This window comes from Callithrix jacchus, chromosome 18 (assembly GCF_049354715.1).
Source record: "Callithrix jacchus isolate 240 chromosome 18, calJac240_pri, whole genome shotgun sequence".
Taxonomy (NCBI): Eukaryota; Metazoa; Chordata; class Mammalia; order Primates; family Cebidae; genus Callithrix; species Callithrix jacchus.
The window spans coordinates 29,490,169-29,517,408 of record NC_133519.1 but is presented as its reverse complement, the minus strand read 5'-3'; the positions used below and the strand labels follow the sequence as shown (position 1 = coordinate 29,517,408).

The window sequence follows — 27,240 nt, the reverse complement described above, 5'->3', positions numbered from 1 at the left end:
TATCTCCCCATTTGCCTAATAAAACACAATGCATCTTTCAAAAGTCTGCTAAACTACAATATGCTGCCATGAGAATTGCTGAAATGAAAAGAAAAAACATGGTTTACAAGGAAGTGGAGCAACCAGAACCCTCATAGACTGCTGCTGGGAGTAGAAATTAGCACAATCACTTTGGAAGACTATTTGGAAGTGTCGATAAAGCTTAATATACCATAAGAACAAACAATTGCACTGCTGGGCGTATATTCAACAAAAATACATATATATGTTCATTAAAGCACATGTACTAGAATTTCATAACAGAACTACTTGTAACAGTCAAAGACTAAAAATGTCCATCAAACAGTAGGTAGATAAATGGAGGAATGAATGAAAGCATATTCTGACAATGAAATATCATTCAATGAGACTAAATGATCTTTACTCATATCCAGTAATATAGACAAATGTCAGAGACACAATGTTTGTTAAAAGAAGACAGACAAAAAAGTAAATATATTGTGTTATTCCTGTTATACAAAGCATTAGTTGTAGACATCACTCCTATACGCTGTTTAAAGTCAGATAGATATCACTTTTGGTGGAAAGTAACTAGGGAGGAAAAATGAGGGGTCTTTCTAGGCATCTGGCTTACATGGTGTGTTCAATTTGTCGATTTGTATTAAGCTGTATGTTTACTACATGTGTATATTACATTTCAATCAACCTTTAAAAATAAACTCAATTAAAGCATTCCTCTGGTTTCCTAACCACTCTCCAGGATAAAAGTGATTATCCCTTCTTGGTGTTCAACTTTATCTTGTGCAGCCTCTGCTATGTCATCTGTAATAATGTATTATCAACATGCCTTCTCTTCCAAACTATGAATTCTCTGAAAACTATGGCATTTCTAACTCGTTTGAATGTCCTAGCTCATATTAGTAACTAGAAAGTATTTGTTGAGTTGAATGAATGAATAAGTTTCTTCATTTGTAATTACTTCATGCCTGGTCATTTCAACAAACATTTGATCAATAAATATTTATATGTGATAGACCCTGTGTTAGGTGTTTGGAATAAAAAGACTTTAAAATACAGTCCTTAGACAAGCATAAGCAAATGCCAGAGTCTAAGAGTTGTATTTAAAAAAAAAAAAAAAATGAAAATTCAAGGACTTTCATTTTACCAGTTGGGAAAAAAAAAAAGCTACAGCTGCTGACTTCTTTAGCCATCTGATGGCATTCTCCTTCCTCTCCTTACTATTTTCGCATTAGTATATTGCATTACACTTTTCTGGGATGATTTCCCTTCATGTTTCCTTCTTAGGATGCCGTATCTGTCCTAAACCTTATACTTTCTTAAACCACTGGCCTTTAAGAGCAGGTCTGCTAAGATAGTGTTTCCAATCCTTCCGTTTAGGGACACAGGGAGAAAATGATGTTATTTGTACCGCACACTGGGTCAAATAGGAGAGGCTACTTGAGGTCAGAGGTGAGCAGCCCATATGCTCCCCGATGCGTCAGGTCCTGCCTGGGCTCAGAGGGTTAAGAAGTCAACATCTCGTTCTCTGCACACCAGCATTTTATACAACACTTAGTGAGAAGCTTGTTGATCTAAGGACATTGATCAGACCATATGACCATAGGGTCAATATCTATTATCATACTGTCCACTCTGTCAATGACGGCCACAGAGGCCGGCAGCCATACTGCCAACCATTACCCTTGGCCTCTCCCCGTTCCAGCTAGCTGGCTGATAACACAGACTCAGTTCAGATTCCACCCTTGTAAAGAGATCTATATCTATCTCCTTTATTTGGAGGCCTTTTTACAAGTGTCTATTGACAGGTAAAAGGCATATGCTCATGAAACAGACAGCTTTTCTCTGAAGTCTCCTGGCTTCCCATTCTCCTGGCCTGTGCCTTATTGAATGAGAGCTGTCAGGACTAAAGTTGCACCTCAGAAGTTGTGAGTCTGACAAGTCACTGCTGACTGTGGCAGAAACGCCTTTCAAGCACTTAAAACTTAAACATTTCCTCCCACTACGTGTGGGCTGCAATAGTTAAGCATGTTGTTAAAATAAATATGACAACTTTGAAGATCAAAGATTGCCTTCAAAAGGGATATGGTTAATTCCACTTACCATTGCTTGATCTATATTTACCAAAGAGAGCCAGAAATTCTGAGACTGGTTGTGAAGATCCAGCTTGTTGCTTTTATAACCGTGGCTTTTACCGTTAATTTACAAAAGGTGGATAGCTGAGGATAGCAGACATAGTTATGGTACTGCAAGTGACAGAAACAGGAAGAGGTCCAAAGAAATAGAAAAGAACTTAAGAAGCTATGCCAAGGGGCCCCTTGTAGAAAAGAAACTTCAAAGCAGGACTCACTGGGTGGGCAAGAAACCCATTTGTGAGAAATTAGGGGGTGGAAGGGAAGTAATAACCCACATAAATTATTAAAGTCATCACATGAGCAGGAACAAGGCTACAAGAGAAGCTGTGAGGCCACACTTGCCTCCACTATGCATTGCTGATAGGCAAAGGGGCATTTCACACGGCTGCTGAGATGAGGTGCCTGAACAGCCCTATAACGGAAAATCGGCAGGGAAAGTGAAGGGGCTAGCCAAACTAACCATGGGGCAACAGTCCTGGAAAGACAGAGAGATAAAGAAAATGATGTGTACCAGAACTCATCTCAGACAGCTTACTGAATGTGGTTACAAGGAATAATTTGATAACTTCTTGTGAAGGAGGAAATGGAAGGTGAAATCCCCTTAAAAGCATGCTTGAATAACACCAGATGTTTCTAAGACTACCTTATAAGATAGGTGTGTCCAGATGGCTGCAGGAGATTTGATCTGCTGAGTGGATCTACAAATTTGGACCAGAGCAGAATTGCTCGGAATGACAGAGAAGCAGCAGACCTCTGCTGTAGAGACCCTGCCTCTCTGCCCGTCTTCCACACATCACTGAGCCACCCCTCTTCAAGAGTATGACCAACAGCTTATAGGTGGGAGGATAACCTGAGGTCAGGAGTTTAAGACCAGAAGAAACCCCATCTCTACTACAACAGAAAAATTAGCCAAACGTGGTGGTGCATGCCTGTAATCCCAGCTACTCAGGGGGCTGAGGCAGGAGAATCGCCTGAACCCGGAAGGCGGAGGTTGCAGTGAGCTAACACCACTGCACTCTAGCTTGGGTGACAGAACAAGACACCATCTCAAAAAAAAAAAAAAAAAAAAAAAATAGGTATCACTTTTTTTTTCAAACAAGGAAATAACAAAAGTTTAATTGTTGAAAGGATGGTTGAGACATATATTTACCATGTCACCAGAGCACTGATTCTCACTTTCCTTGGGTCTGTGGACTCACTGCTGTGAATATAGTCAAGGTACAAACCTGCTTATCAGAAAGCAGTACCCAAAAGCAAAAGTTTACATGTAATTTCAGAAGATTCACAAATACTCCAAAATCTAAGGATCCTAAATTAAAAGCTCTAACTACAGAAAAGTTTGACATGCCTAGTGCTTAGGGAGCCATGACAATTCATGCTGGATGTCTGGATACAATCCTAGAACTTAATCTCAATCAATTCTAAGAAGGCCATACAAAGGAATTCCTCTGACAGGTGGCTAACATGTCCATTCGCACTCTTGGAGTATTTTATCACATACCATGAGGAAATTCAGTCTTCTTGGGCTTAACTTCTGTGTGAGCATGAGAATGGCAGATAAGTTAAATACCTAAATACTAGTTTTTTTCTCATCATCAATACATTCCTGTCCTATTTAGAAATGGAATTTTGAGAGTTTATAACAAAGCAAGCCTTTGTTAACAGGCTGTTAAGGAAAGTTTCAGTGTTTTCTTGTTTTAAAAGTGCTTTATTGACTTCAGTGGCAAACATGGCTTCATCTAGTTGAAATTATGATTCACATCAACATGATGACAGTTGTGTGTACAGTTCATATTGCATTCATACTGTATACCTTCTTATTTGTGGTCCAGAAGAATGGCTATTGCCCTTTCCATCTTCATCCAGAGTCTTTTTGGTAGCTTGTAATTCTTTCTTCGGCTTCTCTACCTTCCATTTCTCCGGCTAGGCTTGGTATTTTCAAACTTTAGTTATTTGGTTGGCTTTTGCCTCCATCCTTCCCACTAATGCCTCCAGTTCACACTCTAAGTTGTCTTTCATTTCAACAGTTGGCAACTCCTGCATAAGCTTTGCAAGCTGCTGGTGATCAACCTCCTATGTCCAAATCCATGCTGTAACGTCTGTAAGACTTCTCACAACTCATTATTAGTGCTGTCAGAGGTGGAGGTTTTGCTGACTCCTTGCTTTTAATACCTCGTGAAGATACTTGGTTTGCCAAAGGAACACTACTGACTGCTAATTGCACAAAGCTTTACTGTGTTGCTTCATTAGGTGCAATGCAAGACAAGCTGAATATTGGCTGCCACAGCACGGCCAGGACGTGTGGACTTCAGCTACAAATGGCATATCACTCAAACATAATCTATAATGTACTGGTGCACCAAAATCGTTCCTAGAACTTAATTTTTCTGGTGGTTTTGACTTTTTTCTAAATTCTTCTTGCACTGAAAGCATGTAGACTTGCCTAATCTTTAAAGGTAAGCTATTTGTTTCTAGACCATTCTGTAACTCAGCTGCCTTAGTGTGCATGTGTTTCCTCTCCTGTTCTTCTTCAAAGAGTTTTGCTTCCAACTCTTGCATTTTTTTTTCTGCAAGGGTAAGTTTGTTATACTCCTATTCAAGAAGATCCAGTTTTTCATGTTGGCTCCAAACATGTCTTTGATCGTGTTGGCGTTCTCTTTCTAGGGAAACCTGTTTCTCTAAGACATATGTCTTCTCCATTTCTACATGCTTTATCATATTTCACATGCATTCCCATTGTTTTTCTAAAAGATTACATTTATTTTCTGCAGCTAAAAACTGAAATGTCAGTTCTTGATTGTGCTTTGATGCCTCATTCTTTGAATTCTCCCTTTCCTGTATCTCTTCATTCAGTACTTTATTGGATTGAGTTGTTTCTCTGGACAAGGTTTTCACACTTTCTTCTGCCTGAATCCTCAAGTTCTAAGCATCAAATCTTATCTTGAAGATTCTTAAGAGCAGAAAATATAGCTCTGCTGTTGCTTTCTGGATAGGCAAGTGTCGGCTTATTTGGGGAGTGTCGTAGCTCACTATTAAGGAAAGGCTTATCAGATGGATAAAGTACATCTGATAAGATGAAGAATGGTGAACCATACTTCCTTGAGGCCTTGATGATTCGGCTAAGATGTTCAAGAACTGAGAACCAGAAGCAGCATTGACCAGCACCACCCAGGGAGCCTCTGCAGGTCCCAGACGATCTGAGTTCTCGTACTCTCCTTCACAACTCAGGAGCTGCCCACCAGGGGGTACTCTAAGCTGAAACCCTCAAGGAAAGGGGGAAAAGTGCTAGTGCTGGGTTTAGAAACCCCTGCCACACACCCATGCCACTTTCTAAGTCTGTTGGAGACAACCATATAACTCAATCTGGCCTTAATCATAAATTTTGTGACCATGTGAAATCCAACCATTTTTTGAAGGACAATTCAGTAATAAATAGCAGAAATTTTTAAGCCCCAAACCTTTGATCCAGAAATTTAATTCCTAGGACTCTGATCTCCAGAAACACTCATAAATGTGTACAAAGATATTTTTAAGGATTTCAGCTTAGCATTGTTTATAATAAGAAAAGAATAAAAATATTCTAAATGTCTATAGGGGATTCACTTAATTATACTAGATCTATATTTTGCATTTCTCAAGCAGAATAGGTATATATATGTATTGATATGGAATGGGGTTCATAATATATTGTTCAAAGAAATAAAAAGATTAAAAATTTGAATTTTATCATCTTGTTTTTGTTATTTTTTAACTTTAAATAGATGTGTACATATATGTTGGGATATATATAGATACACACATATATATTGACAGATATAAATTTGTATATGCATAGAGAAAGTGTGGTGAAAAAGCTCACACCAAATAATAAACAATGGTTTCCTCCGGGGAACTGGGTGGTATTTTTGCTATGTTACTTCTGCATTATTTGAATGTTTTAACAGTTTGCACTACCTTTGTAATTTTTAAAAAATCAACAAAAATACTTCTTAAGAGAATTGAAACTATGTTGCATGTATTTTGTTATTCAATTAGGATTGCATTACAATTAGACTAATTACATTGCTTTGAAGTGTGAAAAAACAGTGTTCAGTATTCTTTGGTCTCTCCCACTCTACAACAAATATGGGGAAATGGGAACATCACATCACTATGATACCACTAACTGTTCAAGGGGATCTAAATGTCAGATCAGGCAGGGTGGGAGTCAAGTTTATATAAGCTGTGATTTTAATTACACAATTTTAAGGAAAAAATGTAAAATTATGAATATAAAATCAAGTATAAGACTAAATATTTAGAAAAAGAAATTACAAAAAAAATAAGTTCAAGAAAGCTAACAAGCAGGGCACAGTGGCTCATGCCTCTAACCCCAGCTACTCAGGAGGCTGAGCCCAGGAATTGAGGCTGTAGTGAGCTATGATGGCACCACTGCTCTCCAGCCTAGAAAACAGTGAGACGCTGTCTCAGAAAAAAAAAGAAAATAGAATGCCTCATTCTCAGGTGAGAAATGACTTGGCAAAAAAAGAAAACAACACAAGCTGACAAACACAATTAAACTATCTTTTGTTTGTATTTTGTGTCAAATCAGCAAGAAATTTAAATTATTTTCCAGTTATGTTTGAATAATTAATTCTCTTTAATTTAATCATCAAAGCTGCTAAGAGTTGATCATTACTTTTGATGAAATTTACCTTTTTCTATTAATGACATAACTAGGATTTGGGTTAGATAAATGTTTTGGGGTATGATCTGCATGATGTCTCATATGGAACCACCAAACTTTGTCAGGACAAGATTCATCAAATACACTGAGATCTTGCATAGCATATTGGTATGTATAAGATATGCAAGTTTATACATATATAGACTCCTTATCTGTAATACTGCTTATGACTTACATCTTATACAGGCAATAACAAATGCTGGCAAGGATGTGAAGAAAAGAGAACGCTCATTCACTGTTGGTGGGAATGTAATTTAGTAAAACCACTATGGAAGACAGTTTAGAGGTTCCTCAAAATACCGAAAATAGAGCTGCAATATGATCCAGCAATGCAACTCCTAGTATACACCCAAAAGAAATGAAATGAGTATATAGAAGAGATGTCTGCACCCCGTGTTTCTTGCAGCACCATTCACGATAGCCAAGATTTAGACGCCACCTAATGTCAACCAACAGATGAATGGATAAAGAAAATGTGGGATTAATACATATCCACAATGGAGTACTATTTGGCCATAAAAAAGAATGAAATCCTGTCATTTGCAACAACACAGATGCAAGTGAAATAAGCCAGGCACAGAAGGACAAACATTGCATGTTCTCACTTATCTGTGGGAGCTAAAAATTAAAATAATTGAATTCATGGAGATAGAGTGGAAGGATGGTTACCAGAGGCTGGGGAGGGAAGCCCAGGGGCAGAGGTTGAAGGAGAAAGGGGGATGGCTAATGGGTACAAAAAAATAGTTAGAAAAAACAAATAAGACCTAGTATTTGATAGCACCACAAGGTAAATACAGTAAAAAATAATTTAATTGTTCAGTCTAAAATAACCAAAGGAATATAATTGAATTATTTGAAACAAATAGGATGAATACTTGAGGTCATGGATATCCTATTTACCCAGATGTGATTTCTATGCACTGTACGCCTATATCAAAATATCTCATGCAACCCACAAATATATATGCTGATTATGTACCCACAAAAATTAAAAATTAAAATATATATAGTCCTATAAACACAAGAATTGTCATAAATTTGATTTTACACAATTTTCTTTGAAAACGATATAATGCAGTGTAACTCTATATGCTGCCTAACAAATTCCCAACATAAGAGAATTGCCATTTTCAAGACCTCTGTATTGTGGGCCCTCGCTTTACATAGGCTACTTCTAAACCCTGGGGGGGGCCCTAGCATAAGTACACAATTATCCATGGATCCAATTTGGAAAAGTGAGATAATTTTACCACACATGGTTAACAACACTGTTTGTTTCCCTACTGACGTCTCCATCACACTTCCCTTCAAGTTAGGATAATGTTAACAGTGGGCATTTCTGAGACCTGAATCATTCAGAGAACTAAACCCTTTGCTACAATTCCACATTCTCACAACTGCAAGGACTTTCCACAGACTAGCTTCCGGCTAGTTCCCTCCCTGTTGCCTTCCATGGATCAACATTTGTATATTTTACCAGAACACGCATTCATCTGACAGTACAGCCTCCAAACCTATCTCTCTGTGTTACAGTGCCAGATGAACCAGCACAGAGGATTCCATTTTCTAAAAATGATTCCTATGCAAGAACATGCAGTAATAATTCAGTACACATGGAAATGATAGTAAAATACATAAACACCTCCCACTAAACCTAAATTAAATGAATCCTCAACTTAACCTCCCAAAAATGCCCACTTCCAACCCCACCAACAGAAAGGACTTTTGACAGAGGAGAAGTTGTAGTGACAGAGAAGAGTCACGGGTCTTATGGGGCAAAAATAACTTCTTTTTGCACATTTTGCAAAACCATTAGATCATATGAACCCACTGCCAGTGTCCCTCTAAGGAGCTCATGCCATGAAGGACCCTGAAGTTCAAGCTTCTTTAACTTCGTGGAAAATCTGCATCTGAACATAAGACCCTGCTTAGGAGGAGACTCAGGGAAAAGGATCATCAGAACTGTCCAACAATTCCCCAATGAAACAAAACCCTAATGTGGCCTATGAGGGTCTGCCCCATAGACCTCCACCTGTCTCTTCAGCATCTCAGACCATGGAAGCCAGCCCTCTCTGTGCCCGGTCCCTCTGGCTTTCTGTTTCTCCTACGTGCACTCCTCCCTCAATGAGTGCTTTCCTACACCAGTGGTTCTCAACGCTGGCTATCCAACAGAACCTTCTAGGGATGTTTTATGAATACCCATCCCTGGGCCCCAAGCCTACTAAATCAGAATCTCTAGGACCCCAGGCATGCATATTGAAAAGTCTCCCCCAGGTGATTCCAATGTGCAGCTAGGGCTAGGACCTTTAACCTACAGTGTTCCTCTTCAAATACCTGATTGATTCTTGTTCTTTTTTACATCGCACAGTGATGAGCATCTCCTGAGGTGGACCTTTCCCTGCCTGCCTGGACTATGTCATATCTACCATATCACCTACCCTCAGAGCCACTGTGCACCACTCCTTCATGATTGTAATAGCTAGCATTTATCAAGGCCTTAATATGTGTGGGGCACCATTCTAAGAGATGTACTGTTTCACAAGAGAAAAAAAAAGTGTCTCCAAATTAAGAAGTGAGTAATGGCAGATTCTACATCTTTTCAGAGGCAATTACCTTTTTAAAATACAAATTTGAACTCTGGTACACTGCTTGGGATCCCTGTTTGACACTGTTTCATGCTTTCATCTTAGTTATCACTAACATAGGTTGGGGGATGAAATCTTGGCATTCCAATTACTAGGTGCAAGAGGTCAGGAGTGGGGGGACCTAATTAGCTGCTAGTGAGTAGAAGCCAAGGACATAACTAAACATCTTACAGTGTTGCTAAACATCTTACACTCCCTGACACAATAAAAAATTCTCTGCCCAAAATAGCAATAGAGTGCTGAGGCTAAAAAACTCTATCTACATAAATAAAGGTGCATTGTTCAGTACAGAGAAATAGGACTTTACATCTGTAATGTTTATTGAGTAGAGGTAGGAGACCCACCAAGTTTCTTGAATAGCTTCTTCAGTGAGGTATCATTTAAACCCAGATTCATTAACATTTTTAAAGTTTTATATTTTCATACTTAACAACGAAAAGGAGAGCAAAAACGAAAAACCTGATTTGTCTGTCTGTGGTTTGTATAGCTTGGGCTTCATTCATTCACAATGGTGACGATTACCTCATTTCCTTTTCAAATTCTGGTAAAAGACAGTGTGGTTTCTGGAATAACTGTTTGAACATTAAACCAGTTATTTTTAGGAAGAATGGAACAATGCTCTGAATAGGAAAATCTCGAATTTCCACATCTAATTTAGCAATTTATTCATGCTGTAGATCAATTTTTTTCAGATCAACAGTGTTAAAACAGACGCTTAAGAGAGGCAACTTGTGGAGAAAACCAGGGACTGGGACCAGAGGGTCAGAAATTCAAGTCCCCGTTGAATCACTTCCCAGCTATATCGTCATAAGCAAGTTATGTGCCTCTTCCGAACTGAGTTTCCAATTGTATAAAATGAGGATCAAAATGCCTAACACTCAGGACTAATTTAAGCATTTAATGAGGTGATATTAATAAATCAACTGGCACATAGTAGAAAGATTGCAAATGACAACTTATGTTGTTATCATCATCAGGGCCATTATCATCAACCTCTTTACCCCCATTTTCTGGTAGGAGTGGGGACACTAGCTACTTAACGTAAGTCAAAGGTAGAAGAAACGAGTTGATGCATTTGGCACTGCTTACACATAACTGGCCTTCAGCACATTCATTCATTCATTGAATAAATATTCATTGCATGCTAAAGGGTGTAACAAACTGCTCCCTCAGTGTAAAGATTAGCAAATATCCCTACTCTGGTGATAATTGCATTTTAGAAGGGGGAGACATAATGGTTGAACTAATTTACACTCCCACCAACAGTGTAAAGTATTTCTTTTTCCCCACATCCTCTCCAGCATCTGTTGTCTCCAGATGTTTTAATGATTGCCATTCTAACTGGCATGAGATGACATCGGTTTCCTGGATATAGCACACCGACGGGTTTTTACTTTTTATCCAATTTGCCAATCTGTGTCTTTCGATTGGGGCATTTAGGCCATTTACATTTAAGGTTAATATTATTATGATGAATTTGAGCCTGCCGTTTTGTTACTGGCTAGTTGTTTTGCCTGTTAGTTGATGCAGTTTCTTCACTACATCGTTGATCTTTACCATTTGGTACCTTTTTGCAGTGGCTGGAACTGGTTGTACCTTTCCATATTTAGTGTTTCCTTCAGAAGCTCTTGTACGGCAGTTCTGGTGGTGATGAAATCTCTCAGTGATTGCTTGTCCATAAAGGATTTTATTTCTCCTTCATATATGAAACTTAGTTTGGCTGGATATAAAATTCTGGGTTGAAAGTTATTTTGTTTAAGGACGTTGAATATTGGCCCCCACTCTCTTCTAGATTGTAGGTTTTCTGCCAAGAGATCTGCTGTGAGTCTGATGGGCTTCCCTCTGTGGGTGACCAACCTTTCTCTCTGGCTGCCCTTAGCATCTTTTCCTTCATTTCAACCCTGGTGAATCTAACAATTATATGCCTTGCGGTCATTCTTGAGGAATAGGTAAACGTTGGCAGTGTCTGTGTGTGTGTCCACTCTAAAAGTGCACAGAGTGCAAGAGCTGTGGAGGCACAACTACCTCCACTGAGATTTAAAAGGATGCCTCAGAAAGCCTCAGGCCCTGGCAGAGAATGGCTCCACAGCAATCCCCCATCAAGGCAATGCCCAGTAGAGTTGTGGGGTCAGAGCCACTGCAGAGAGCCCTTATTAAGGCCATGCCTAGTTGAGCCATGCGAGTGGGGCCACAGCAGAGTCCCATTAGGTCAATGTCCAGAGATCCATGGGGTTGGGGTCATCACAGAGAGCCCCCACTGAGGCAATGCTTAGTGGGATCAAGCCTGCCCCAGTGTGTCCAGAAGGCAGGATATGGAGTCAATGATTATTCTCAAGCCTCAAGATTTAATGTTTGTTTTATTGGGTTTTCAACTTATTTGGGACCTATTACTCTTCCCTTCTCTCCTATTTCTTTCTTTGGGAATGGGAATGTCTGTCCTACTTGTATTTTAGAAACACCTAACTTGTTTGATTTCACAGGTTTACAACTGGAAAGAAATTTGCCTCAGAATGAAACATACCTTTGATTCTCAGCTATGTTTGATATTGATGATACTTAGATGAGACTCCGGACTTTAGACTTTTGTGTTGGTGCTGGAATGAGTTAAGACATTTGAGCTATTGAGATGGAATGAAGGTATTTTGTATGTAAGGCGGCCATGAATTCTGGAGAACCAGCAATTAAATACTGTGACTTATATGTTTGTGTTCCCTTCAAAATTCATGTTGAAACTGAACCTCCAATGCAACAGTATTAAAAGGTGGAACCTTTGGGAGGTGATTAGGCAAGGAGGGATCTACCATCTTGGATGGGACTAATACCTTATAAAAGGACTGGAGGGAATGGCCAGCCTGTCCCCCATGTGAGGACACAGCATTCAAGTTACCAAATTTCTATTATTTATAAGCTACCCAGTCATATGTTTTGTTATAGAAGCACAGATGGACTAAGATGGGGGGAACACGTTCATGTTTTTGAAAGACAGGTTAAGAAATTCTTTCCTGAAACTGATCATGTTAATTGAGATCATTGCTGTGTTTTCAAGTGTCTCAGTCAGCTGTATGTTCAGAGTCCTAACTAGCCTGAAATTACCCCTCAGGACTAAAACACCAGGTTTCTAGAGCTTGAGAAGATATTTTTAAAATTTTAATTGAATTATGGTAAAAAAAAATTGTTCATTAACCATTAACTTTATTCATATATCAAGAAAAGAAACCTATTTCATATTACTAGGCATATTTTAAAGCCATAAAAAACCTTATTCTCATACTAAAACAATGATTTTCAGAGTTGAATGAAAGTGAAGGATGGGAGAAAACGATTCAGAGTCTAGCTTTTGAGAGTGGGCATTCTGAGATTCTAATGGTTGCATAATATTGGACACATTACTGAATGTCTCTATGTCTATTTTCTCCTTTGTAAAGTGAAGAAAGTAATAGTACCTTTCACACTGATTCAGAAAAGGGTTAAACAAGAGAAAATATGTAGAATTCTTGACACACTGCCTGGCATATAGTGAGCACTTAATAAATGCTAGATATAATAATTAGCTACATATTAGTTTCCCTTTCTAAAGCTGGAGACAGTATTACTGACATCAAAACTGAGGTACACTTGTCCCATACCAACCCCCAATTGCTTTTTTTTTTTTTTTTTGCCTTCCAGAAAGCCTGGAAGAGAGCACCTTTAAATGTGTCCATTTATATATGCATACGCATGTATGTTTGTGTCTATGAACTTTGCATGTATTTTGACATAGTGGCCCAAGCACAAGATATAGAATTCAAACAGATTTTACACAGTAGCAGTTCTGAAAGTATAGTACAGGGCCCTCACAGGGTTCCCAAGACCCTTTCCATGGGTCCACAAGATGGAACTACGTCCATAATAAGGCTAAGATGCTATTTGCCTTTTTCAGTCTAATTCAAAAGTGCACAATGGTGTTCTCCAGAGGCACCATGATGTGTGATATCACAGCGGACTGAATGCGGAAGCAAGTTTGAGGATCCAGCTGTCTATCCTAATCCAGACATCAAAGAGAGTTATAAAAATGTCAACCAGGCCAGGCATGGTGGCTCAGGCCTGTAATCCCAGCACTTGGGAGGCTGAGGTGGGTGGATCATGAAGTCAGAGTTCCAGACAAGCCTGACCAACCTGGTGAAATCCCGTCTCTACTAAAGATAGAACAAATTAGCCAGACATGATGACACGCCCCTGTAATCCCAGCTACTTGGAAGGCTGAGGCAGGAGAATTGCTTGAACCCAGGAGGCGGAGGTTGCAGTGAGCCAAAATCGTGCCATTGCACTCCAGCCTGGGTGACAGGGTAAGACTCCATCTCAAAAAAAAAAAAGTTAAACAATACCACTCTTTTCACTAGTACTTATTTTATAAAATATAGTTATTTTTCATGTAGAATGTTATGTTAACAAATAATGGGTTTATTATTGCTATTTTTAAATGATTCAGTAAATACATATTTTTTAGATTTCTGTGTTAATTTCTAATACAGTAAATATTGATAGGAATTTTATTCACATAAACAAAACTTCTTAGGGCTCTTTAGTAACTGTTAAGAGTAAAGGATCCCTGAAACTAAAAAGTTTTGCAACTACTGACATACAGTGAGAAATAAGCCTTTCTCCCATTCCTAACTAGCCCCTACTAGTCTCACATGGTTTTGAGATTTATATTTGTATTGTCCACATGTTCTAATAACATTCAAAACAGGAAATTACCATACATGTAAACGTTTGGATATTTGGTAGAAGCAAATGCAAAATCTCTCTGGAAGGACTTACCCTTAACCCAGGCCCTACAAAACATCTGCAGAATTAATTGCTAGGAATTTTAGATATTGGGATTATTTAAGTCTTTAAAATAGCTATGTTCAAAATGAATAAATATAAAAAACATAAGGGAGAAACAAAACTCTACAAATAGAAGAGGCTAGGTAGATTTGAGAAAAGAATCAAATAGAACTTCAAGAACAATATAGTAGTCATTGACATTAGAAACTCAAAGGAAGAATTATATAGCAGATTAGATGCAGCTAAAAAAAGAATCAGCAAGTTAGAAAGTTAAAATCAGTAAGTTAGAAAGTTTATGAATAAAGAAGAGTACACCAGAAACAGTTAAAACGATTATTTCTTTGGATAAACTAATACATCTTTTGGGGTTAAATTGGACTGGAAGATCTTCATTCTCTAAGGCAACTCTTATATGTTTCTGTTCTGATCCATGCTATATTATAAAGTCAGGCTTATTTGTATGTTCTTGTATATGTGTATATGGAGGGTTTTCACTACAACTCTCATATATAGATGGCAAAAATGGGGGATCTCGTTTGTGGAGGGTCTCAGAGGAGTAAGAAGAAAGAAAAATAAGAGATAATGAGAATGGATTTCAAACTTTGAAAGAGAAGAGAATTATTTAGCTATTTAATATATTTAGAACTATTCTATTAGCTCAAAGATAAAGTGATGTTAAGAAAAGTTAAAAATGAAATTTTCTGGCAGTCATAGACATGATATTGATTTTTCTTACCCTGCCGTTGGCTGATAGATATCTAAAGAAATGTAAGTGTCCCAAATGCCTCAGTAATATCTGGAAGGGAAAACGTGCAGCATATTTTCAAGAGTATACACCAAAATGAAGAGTTGGAAAGTGTAATGAAATTATAACTTTAGTTTTTCCTATTTTAAAATTCCTAGTGTACATAATACACTACCATTTGCAAAAAGAAAAAATATATAATGCACATAATTATATGCATGTAACACACAGGAAACTGGAATCAGTGCTTGCCTCTGAAGAGGGAAACTGTATACCTATAGTCATACTATAGTACTAGTATAGTACTAGCATTCACTCATTAAGAAACACTTTTCTTCAGGTTAGTGTCCAGCCAAAAGTAGTCATTTTCTAGTTCTTCCTGTTCACCATTGTTGCTGCCTTTGTAGGTCTCTATGCATTGGCATCTCAATTTCATTTCCATTGAACCTAAGGCCTTGTGAAACCATTAAACCCCAAGCATTTGAGACCTTCAATCTTTCCAAGTTTTCATTTTACCCTCAAGTTTTGGCCCTGGGATTTTTTCTTTCTTTCTTATAAATTCAGCTATGCATTGAAAAGAATGCTTGTTGTACTTTGTCTCGCATTTCTAGGTGTTTTGCCCTGGAAGAGGTGATGGATAATCTAATCCACCAAATTGCATGAAATGGAAGTACTCATTATTCTGTTGTTCAAGTGTAGGTCACCTAAGACAAAACCAAATTTATTCTCCAAAGATTTTCTCTTCTTACCCCTAAATCGTTGTATTTCTTCAACTAGTAACCAAGTGGAAAGACAGAATACCTTATCAATTGTATCATTAGCAACTTAATTTCAACATTCTTTTTTTGTTTGTTTGTTTCACTATTGTTGCCCAGGTTGGAGTGCAATGGTGCAATCTCAGCTCACTGCAACCTCCACCTCCCAGGTTCAAGCTATTCTCCTGCCTCAGCCTCCTGAGTAGCTTAACTGGGATTACAGGTGTCTGCCACCACTCCCACATAATTTTTGTATTTTTAGTAGAGACAGGGTTTCACCATGTTGACCAGGGTGCTCTCAAACTCATTACCTCAGGTGATTCACTTATCTCGGCCTCCCAAAGCATGTAAGCCACACACCCAGCCTTCAACATTCTTCTTTTATGAAAATCTATTAATTATGAAACTGGCCACGTATTCCTCGTGCTTAATAAAGTGTGCCTAACTAAAGCAGACATGTTAAAAATCTATATTCAACATTTCTATTCTCAGCCTTCATAACATCAGTGCATTCTTGCTCTGGTCCTTTCCCTATGCAGCACCCCACTTTATGGTCCCCTCTTTCTCCCTCTCCATGTCCCTATGCATCCCATCTCAAGCTTCAAATTTCTCTCTCTCTCTCTCTCTCTCTCTCTCATGCACACACATAATACTAGATTAGCTCTTTCTCTGATTATTTCCAAATGAACATATACAAACTCATCATATATATGGCTTTCCCATTAGCATAGTCTATCTTCCTTACAAAGCAAAGAAAAAAGTTTTTCTAAAATTGGTTCAGCCCTATATTCTCAAGACTAGTTCCCACTCCCCTTAAATTCCTTAACAGGACTTCAACTGACACTGAATCCACTGTGACCTTGTTCATACTTGGTCTTGAGCTAATCAATCATCTTCCTCTCCTCCCACCACCTGAGAGAGTTGGTTTTATTTCCCTCTTCCTACATTTCTGATTCCTCCTCAATCTAAATCAATCTAACCCTGCTACTCTGCCAGCTGGACGTCTAAACTAACCTCTAAATGGAGGTGTGCATAACTAGCAATTACCAAGAAATATATGTAGCAATCAGTGGCCTGACACTCAAGAGATCTCTAATTCTGGCTTACAGACCATGGAGCCTTCAAGGACAAAATTGAGAGGTTTTAGGGTGATTATTTTATTATAAAAATAAAGAGCAGAACCTTGTAAACAAATATTTTATGTGAGCCAGAATGCTCAATCATCATGACCTTTAAATTCCAAAAGTTTACCCAAATGAACCTGCAAGCATTTATCTGAAAAATACCCCCAAGTCTTTGGGGAATATTGGCCACAAACCAGGAGCTAATACTAATGCCTGAAACCCATAATACCACTCTAGAATACGTCAGTCTGAACAAAGGTTTATGGGAGTCAGGTGAAAATGGAGTTCTAACCCAATGTCACCTCGGAGTGTAAAGGCCTGGGCTCTACTAGAAGCTCCCTGTCTAACTTGTTAATCCTGTGGGCCCCAATTTCCTCCTCTATTAAGTGAGGGTTAATGCCTATCTCATAGAATTAGTTTAAGTATTAAATGTTTCACATAAAAATATTTCCAAATTTGAATAAATGTGACTAAACATAGTACTCTTTTTTTTTTTTTTTGAGACGGAGTTTCGCTCTTGTTACCCAGGCTGGAGTGCAATGGCGCGATCTCGGCTCACCGCAACCTCTGCCTCCTGGGTTCAGGCAATTCTCCTGCCTCCGCCTCCTGAGTAGCTGAGATTACAGGCACGCGCCACCATGCCCAGCTAATTTTTTGTATTTTTAGTAGAGACAGGGTTTCACCATGTTGACCAGGATGGTCTCGATCTCTTAACCTCGTGATCCACCCACCTCGGCCTCCCAAAGTGCTGGGATTACAGGCTTGAGCCACCGCGCCCAGCCAAAAAAACATAGTACTCTTCTTGCACGACCAAACCAAGTTTTACTAGAGTCAGTTTAAAGCAAGAAACCCAGGAAATGAAACGGGGAAAAATGATTGTAGAGCCCTATTCCTAACCCCAAACAGCTCTCCACATTACATCATTATTTTTAGGATTAGAAATAATAGATGTACATTATAGTAGGCTGCCTGGCATTCACCAACTGGTAACTACTATTTGTATAACTATCAGCTTAAGTCGCAAGAATCTGTTCATTTATTCATTGCTACTCACTGAGCACATATCTATTGAAAAATGATGACAAAACATTTAGATAAGTCCTTTGAGAAGAATATATATCTTTCTGAAGAAACTTATTCTATGGCATTTTAGGAGGCAAAATGTCAGACTTTCTTCACATTAGACAAATATTAGAAAAGATCATCTACATAAATATAAAAAAATAAATAAAAATAAAATAAAGAAAAGACCATCTACAATCGCTAAATCAGGCAATTTGGATAGAAAAGAGGTTAGCAAAGTTAGGAGGAAAAGCCTTACACTTAGTATAATATTTAAAAATTACAGCCATACCACCTACTATTTCCATCTTTATATATTGTAGGAAAATTTCCAATTTTCCTACAATGTATAAAACATTGATGAATTGTCATTAAAACTCCTTAAAGAAAGGGGTTTTACTCCAAATAAAATTGTTGAAATGGAAGCATAAGACCATACATTTTGGAATTTTCTGACTCCAGAACATTTTATTTTCCTAACCCAGAGCCTAAATGAAATAAATGTTTGGTTGGTAGGGTGGGTAGCAAAAAGATTGAGAGAGATAGGAGCACTGAGGGAATCAAGGCTGGAGACAGGGTCGATGTCCAGGCTTGGGTAAGAGTAGAAAGGCTCAAGAGCCAGAGACGTGGATGAGGGCACCAAGCTCCTAAAATGTGTGGAAGAGGATATACCTGAATGTGGGAGCAAAATACAGAAAAGGAGCTGCAAGACAAAAATCCTCCTGAAAGCTCATCCTGCCTTCCATGTGTATTCCCAAAAATCTACTTCAAATGTCCCTGCTTCCTAACTCACTGCCAGAAACCTGGGAGTCATTCCTGACATTTTCTCACCTTCACTCCACATACTTTGTTATCTGCCACATTCTAGTTCAGGAACCCCTCATCTGCCCAGCTCATCTGCCCTGCCTCCCAACTGTCTCCTGGCCTCTGAACTTGCTCCTTTTGGGGCCCTTTGCCACTTCCAGCTTATGACCATCTCAAATCACAAATCTGATCCATGTACCCCCATGGTAAGATCCAAACTCCTTAACTAAGAACACAAGTTCGACTATGTGTTCCTGAGAACTCGCAGCTGGCACCTTGAGATTCTGCTACACTGTGGTGTAAAGTTCTTTAGCATAATAGATGAGATGGCAAGAGCAGCATTTCTTAGAATTCATCCAAAGAAGAAAAAAAATGCTATAGATTAGACAGTTTTCTCATAGAATGATGATTTTAAGTAAAACGTTTACAATTGAGACTATCTGTATATCCTTCCTTTAGTGATTCACTTTCAAATGCAGTTCTTCCTGTGTTCCTCTGCTGACACAAAATCTTAGAATGTGCTATCAGCTGAGACATGTGAGAAACATCCGTACTTCCACTGAACTTCCGCAATAAGCATTCCACACTGCGTAATTTGCCATGATTATTGCTTCTTCATTTGACGTTTAGCAATATTTTCCAATATTATTTCCTGACAAAGAAAAAAACTGGATTTCATGCCATTTCCTTTCAATTATTTTAGCCATTTGTATCTGAATTATTTCAGCAAGAAGCATATGCTTTTTCCCCATGGCGTGTAACTTCTTGTCTTTTGATATTACAAGCAAGAAATCTCAATCCAGGCACAGTGGTGCATGCCTGTAGTCCCATCTACTCAAGAGACTGAGATGGTAGGATCCCTTAAGCCCAGGAGTTCAAGGCCAGCCTGGAAACATAGCAAAACCCCATGTTTAAAAAAAAGAGAGAGAGAGAAAGAAAGAAAGAAAAGAAAAACTAACATGACTCTTAAAATTATGTCCATGAATTTAGTGAAATGTTGTTAAGACTTGATCCTGACTTGGAGATTGCAGGACTTCAGTGCTGAAATGATTGTTCCATGTTCTAAGCACCTGTTGTCAAGGGTCTTGCTAATCAAGCTGGCCTCATGCCGTTCTTACATTTCCAGATACTTTTTGTGATTGTTAATTTTATGTGTCAACTTGACCTGATACAGGGTGCCCAGATATTTTGCTAAACGTTATTTCTGGGTATGCCCGTGAGGGTATTTGCAGATGAGATTAGCATTTGAACCTGTGGACTAAGTAAAACAGATTGTCTTCCCCAATGAGGATTGGCATCGTCCAATCTGTTGAGGGCATGAATGAAACACAAGACTGAAAAAGGGAGACTATACCCCTTCTGCCTGACTGCTTGAGCTAGAACATCCATTTTCTCCTGGGTCTGGGACTTACACTATTATTTCCTCTGCTTTTTAGGTCTTCTCCACATGCAATCTCTATTACACCACTGGCTTTCCTGGCCTCTGAACTTATCCCTTTCAAGGTCCTTTGCCACCTCCAGCCTTTGTCCTAGGTCTGTAGCTTGCAGACAGCAGATCATGGGACTACTCACCCTCCACAATGATGTGAGCCAGTTCTTCCCAGTAAATATTTTATAGATAGATTGATTGATTGATTGATTGATTGATTCTGTTTCTCTGGAGAACCCTAATGTAGATTTTGTTTGTTTCCGAGGTTGGTTCTAAGGAAACAAAATGCTACAGATGAATTTTCTGAATTGGTTCCAGGGTTTCTGGAATTGGCTTCCTAATTTAATTAGATTTGAAGATACTAATGACTATTTTCAGTAGGAAAGAGAGCACTGATAATTTATGGCATACTCTGGCAATAGAGATACACAAAATATTTGCATTGGATACACCTAGTTAACCATTTATAAGGATCAAAAAGCTTGGTGACTGCATATCTTATATACATATATATATCATGGGAAAACCGCTGAGTATAAGGTTGGCTGATTATGCCCAGTACTGCTGGACAAAATGGTATAAGAAAAGGTTGAATTCAGGAATTTGAACTCTCAGCTTGAGCACTGCAGAAATGGCCTAAAGGCTTCTATGTATGCCCTGAAGAAAGCCATTATTTCCTATAGCCAAAGAGCTGACGTTGCTGAAAATCGAAACCAGAATCTCGTCTTGCACCTGGCTGAAATACAAAAGTTGAACTCCTAGCCTCACAGGGTGCCTACTGTTAAAGTGAGGACATAAACTAGGAAAGCATAAGATCCTATAAGCTGGGATGGGGGCATGTGAGAAAACTTTGATGATGCTGGGAACATTGAGTTCCTTCTGGTAATTTTCTTTGCCAGTAGAAGAGGCTCCCCCACCACACAGAACCAGCCTTCCCACCTGCAGTACAAGTGGTCTCCCAACAACCAGTGGTAGCACTTACCCACCCCAGTGGGAGTGGCCTCTCCACCCCATCCAAAGGGATTAACCCTGAATTTCCTAGGAAGTTGTCATGTCCCCCACCCCAGGCAACTGCCTTGAAGACTGCTGATTCACCTCAGGACCTACCTTCACCACCTCTCTTTGCTTCTACACTTATAACTAGATTTGTCCCAGCAGACCCTGAAAGGTGAGGTACAAAGTGTGACCCAAGAGGAGGTGTGATACACTCCAAAACAACTACTTGAGTTTTCTCATTTATACAGTCATAAAGCCAGGGAACAGAGTGGAAATGCAAATTAAAGGTTTGGAGCCAAGCACAATGGCTAACACCTGTAATCCCAGCACGCCGGGAGGCTGATGCAGAAGGATCACTTGATCCCAGGAATGTGAGACCAGGCTGGGCAACAAAGTGAGACCCCGTCTCTATGAAAAAATTTTAAAAATTAGCCAGCATGATGACACCCATCTGTGGTCCCAGCTACTCAGGAGGCTGAGGCAGGAGGGTCATCAGAGCCTAGGAGATAAGCTATTTTCATGCCACTGCACTCCAGCCTGGGCAACAGAGTAAGACCCTGCCTCAATACAAAAAAATAAGGTTTGGGGAAATGGTGGCAGGAACATAAAGTTTAATCCAATCAAGTTTATTGATATGGGCTCACTAAGCATAAATTCTGCGTTAAATGTTGAGTTCAAGGAGTCAGAAAGGGCTCTACATTTTTGTTCGTTGATCAGCTGAAACAAGGACCAAAAGTTGGCCCACAGCGAATTAATTTCTATATCACACCTGCATTGGTTTAATGTAGAGGAAGAGATTCAAGGGTTCAGGGAAATTGAAATCTTAGAGTGGATTTGTCATCTAAGGCCTGCTCATTCATATGGGGAGGGTCCAGAAGATAGATCTTTCACCGGTATTGTGATAAATAAATTTTGAGAGGAGTCCTAGCATCCCTGAAGAGCCTTGTGATTGCTCTTCTCTGTAGGCCACACCTCATTGTAGAAAGTGCAGCCACTGAGTTGAAAATGATATGCAATGAGAGGAATTGGATCCTGGGTAGCAGAGGCCAAGCAGCAACACTTAACTGCCAAAGACAAGGTGGGCGTGGTTACCATCACGGACAGCAGAGTCACAGCCGCATGCTGAATAGTCTGACTCACAAACCTCTGGCAACAGCTGGCTGATCACAGTGTTTCTAGAAGTAAAATAGGTAGTAAACCTAGTAAATTCTTACTTGATTAGGAGAAGCAGAAAAGTTCTCAGTTAAGCGAACAAAATCTAACTTGTATCATAAAAACAGAGAGCCAAAGCCCTTCAATCAATTTCCAGACAAGATCATTTGCAATCCCTTGATTGAAGCGGAGGTCAGGTCCCCTTGAAGAAGGATCATATTCACTACTTAAAAGTTGAGTTAATACACCTCCCTGCCTTATCCAAAGGGACCTATGACCTTTTACCAGAGTAACTCTACATTGGGGAAAAGGAAATAATCAGACCTTTTCAGGACTACTAGACCCTGGCTCTGAACTGACGCTAATTCCAGGAGACCCAAAATGTCACTGTGACCCTTCAACCAGAGTAGCGGATTATGAAAGTCAGGTGATCCGTAGAGTTTAGCTCACATTCATCTCATAGTGGGCCCTGAACTATTTCAGTGGGTCCTTGAACGCATTCTGTGGTTATTTCCTCAGTTTTGGAACTTTAAGCAATGCAACTCACTGTCCACTTTGCTTGGGAGGAGAAATGGCCAGACATAGAAGGATGCATTTGTTCATGAGCTATGGCCAATGGTTTAGCTGAAAGGTCAGTGACTTGAAAAACCATGTTAGAAAATTGATGACAAAGATGTTTAAAGAAGCAGTCTATGAACAGACTTCTCTGTATGGACCAAAAAAATGTGAACATAGTTGTGTGCCATGTGAATGTTCACCAAAGTGTGACCAGAGCAGAATAGTATTTTAATAATCAAATGGACAGGGTAACCTGTTCTGTGGATACCAGTCAGCCTCTTTCCCCAGCCACCCCTGTCATCACCCAACAGTCTCATAAACAAGGTGGCCGTGGAGGCAGGCATAGAGGTTATGCAAAGACTCAGATACATAGACTTCCATTCATCACCACTGACCTGGCTACAGCTACCACTGAGTGTCCATACTAATACAAATAATTGATTAACAAGGAAGAAAGTTTTTCCTTAGAATGCCAACTAATTAAATGCAGAATTGATAATTAAATTTAAAAATCACTACTTGGCAACCACCATAATAATATCATTTCCGACAAGAAATATCAGTGGATGCTAAAATTCATGGGTGAATTTAATGCAAAATGGGATATTTTTTTTTGAGACAGGGTCTCACTCCTGTCACCTAGGCTGAAGTGCAGTGGCTGGATCACTGTGGCCTCATGCCTAGGTGATTCTTCCACCTCAGCCTCCTGAATAGCTGGGACTATAGGCATGTACCAGTACACCCAGCTAAATTTTGTATTTTTAGTAGAGATGGGGGCGTTCACCATGTTGCCCTGGTTGGTCTCAAACTCCTGGCCTCAAATGATCCACCCTCCTCAGCCTCAGAAAAAGTTGGGATTACAGGGATGAGCCATTGTGCCCAACCAGAATGGGATATTTAAATAGTCTCAAAGTACCTTCCATAAAATACTTACTAATTATAAAAAATAATAATTTTACAGTAAAGAGGACTGGCAGACACCTCTTAAGTGATCAAAGTGAACATCATCATCAATAAGACAAATTGAAATTGTGCACCACCTACAGGATGCAAAGAGAAGACCACACACAGCATGACTTCTGGGCTATTCCTACCAAAAACATTACCTGACTCTAATTCTTTTTTTTTTTTTTTTTTTTTTGAGACAGAATTTAACTATTTTTACCCAGACTGGAGTGCAACGGCACAATCTCGGCTCACCGCAACCTCCGCCTTCTGAGTTCAAGCAATTCTCCTGCCTCAGCCTCCCAAGTAGCTGGGACTACAGGCACGCACCACCATGCCCAGCTAATTTTTGTATTTTTAGTAGAGACGGGGTTTCACCTCATTGACCAGGATGGTCTCGATCTCTTGACCTTGTGATCCACCCGCCTCGGCCTCCCAAAGTGCTGGGATTATAGGTGTGAGCCACCGCGCCCAGCCAACCTGACTCTAATTCTGAGGAAATATGAGACACACTCAAATTAAGGAGCATTCCACAAAATAACAGTAATCGACCAAAGTGGGAAGGTCATAGAAGGAAGGAGAGACTGAGAACTCCCCCACTCTGATAAGAATTAAAGAGGCACACCAACCAACCAAATGCAGAGCTCAATCCTGGACCTCTGTGATAATCACATTCATTGTGACAACTGGGGAAACTTGAATGGTGTCTGCATGATCAATGCTAGTAATGTATTCATGTTACTAAGACTTTTCTGATTTGGGTAGTTGTATTATTGTTATATAGAAGAATGTCCTTGGGTGCAGGAATGATACACTCCAATATTAAAGTCATGTGGCATCATGCCAAGAATTTCCTCCCCAACAGTTGAGGGAAACAAAGTCATTATACTATTCTTGCCAGTTTTCTATAAGACTGAAATTATTTCAAAATAAGAAGAAAAAATTAAATTGGAAGTCATCCAACTTTTTTAGGTAAGGCCCAAGTCTACAGAATTTATAACTGAACTATTGTGTACTCCCTGAAGGACATTTGCTTTTAGCAATTCATAAGGTTTCTTTAAAACTCAAGTATTATTTCTGGCATACAAATACGACTCCCACACACAAAGCTAATCTACAGTGTGAGAAGTGCAGACACTGGTTACGCTGGTAGGAGGATGAAGGGGAAGTGGTGGCTGGAAGTAAGCTCTGAGGAGTTCCTGCTGCTCTCCATGCCTCCTGATCTAGGCTCTGGGTGCAAGGGTGTGTATCCTTTATGTACATGTACACCCTCCTGCGGCACTCAGGGTTTGCACTCTTTTCTGTATACATATTACAGTTCAATAAAATGTAAACTTAAATTTTAAAAAATAAATTAAAAAACAGGTGCAGTGGCTCATGGCTGTAATCCCAGCACTTTGGAAGGCCAGGGCGGGTGGATTGCTTGAGCCCAGGAGTTTGAGACCAGCCTGGGCAACATAGTGAGACCTCGTCTCTACAAAAAAAAATCAAAAAATGAGGCAGGAGGATCACTTGAGCCTTGGAAGTTGAGACTACAGTGAGCCATGATTGTACCACTGCACTCCAGCCTGAGTGACAGAGTGGGACACTGCCTCAATTAAAAAAAAAAAAAAAGACATAGGCCTCAGTCTTAAGAAATCCACAATCCATCATAAACACAAGATGATGACAGCTTGTCACAGCTGTATGTCTGACACTCATGAACCAACAGCGAATCACCAGACTAACCTACAAAGCAGCTCTGAATTTGCTGTTCAGCAGGAATTCAAGGGAGAAGGTTACTGGGGCCCAGAAAAGAAAAAAAATATATATATATATATATACACTCACTCATCAACTCCCCATTTCTTCTTCTCACATAAAAGTTGTAAATGGGTATCAAGATTCCATTTTACTACCATCTTATTACTGCCTTCCTCTCATAATGGGAGGGAACCATTGAAAGATGTTTATTTAAAGGGATTCGGTCAGTAGGAAGCCCCCAGTGGTATGTTAACAGTTTTGAGCATGTCTAAGTGAGCCCACATGGGGCTGATGTGATATAAGATTTGGGAAATGAGGGAATAAGAAGCAGTCTCGCCATGTAGCTGGCCTCCAGGTTACCAGCCAACGTCCATCATCACTTCCTACCTGCTGCCAATGAGAAGACCCTGGTGCTCATTGGACTGAGTATTGGCCTAGGACTTGCTTGAAGCTGTGAGTACAGCTTTGAACTCCAACTTTCTAGCACTGACCACCATGACAGGACAGAACCCAGTGTCCTGGGGTAAAACCCAAGGGGCAGCAGCTCCACCAGGGAGACATGTACCCAGTCTGGACTAGTCCCTACTGTGTTGTTTTCACCCTCATAAAGGTCTCTCATGCTTCTTTCTTTGACAGGAAGGACTTGGGGGAAGTCCCTCTGATTTCCCCCTCTGCTGACACTGGTCTGCTTTGGCCACTTGACGTGTGTGGGCTTCCTGAAGCCCCTGTTGCTGCAGAGCAGGGCATATCACTTTGCCCAAGGTCAAAGAAGAAAGGAAAATCTCCGCCCACTTGAGATAGACTTCTACCTTGAGATAGACTTCTACCTTTAGATAGACTTCCTGAAGCCCCTGTTGCTGCAGAGCAGGGCATATCACTTTGCCCAAGGTCAAGGAAGAAAGGAAAACCTCCGCCCACCTGAGATAGACTTCTACCTTTAGCCTGAGGCAGAGCGGCCATCAGTCATCACCAGTACCCCTCAGGTCTTTCTTTGCTGGACTTGTGGTCAGGGGTAGGGGCTGGGGAAGGTCCAGTCCAGGAGACCTAGGATTCAGCTGTGGTCCTGGTTTAGCTGTGCTTCTTCGCTAGCTCTGTGATGACAAGCAAATTATTTGTCATGTCTTCCCCTTGGTTTCCTAATCTGGACTATAAAAAGGAAGTATTTTAAAATAATGTCTAAAATCCTCTAGAATATAAATTACATGAGGATGTCATCTTGCAGAATAAGAGCTCAATAAAATATTTGATCAGAAATAGGCTGGGTACAGTGGGTCATTCCTGTATTCCCAGAACTTTGGGAGGCTGAGGTGGATCATTTGAGGCCAGGAGTCTGAGACAAGCCTGGTCGACATGACGCACCTCCATCTCTACTAAAAATACCAACAATTAGCTGGGTGTCATGGCACATACCTGCAATCCCAGCTACTCAGGAGGCTGAAGCATGAAAATTGCTTGAAGCCAGGAGGCAGAGGTTGCAGTGAGCCAAGATGGTACCACTGCCCTCCAGCCTGGGCAACAGACCGAGACTCTCTCAAAAAATAGAAATAAAAATAAAATGTTTAAAAAGGAAATAGTTAGCCAGGCATGGTGGCTC

At 39.8% G+C, this 27,240-nt stretch overlaps 1 protein-coding gene and 1 pseudogene across 3 annotated transcripts in view; both read right to left on the bottom strand.

The window, feature by feature from the left end:
• Positions 1-27,240, bottom strand: part of TNFSF4 (TNF superfamily member 4) — a 202,513-nt gene that overhangs the window by 157,644 nt on the left and 17,629 nt on the right. The gene's annotated exons all lie outside the window — the stretch shown is intronic.
• Positions 1,121-25,804, bottom strand: LOC100394572 (centrosomal protein of 57 kDa-like; annotated as a pseudogene).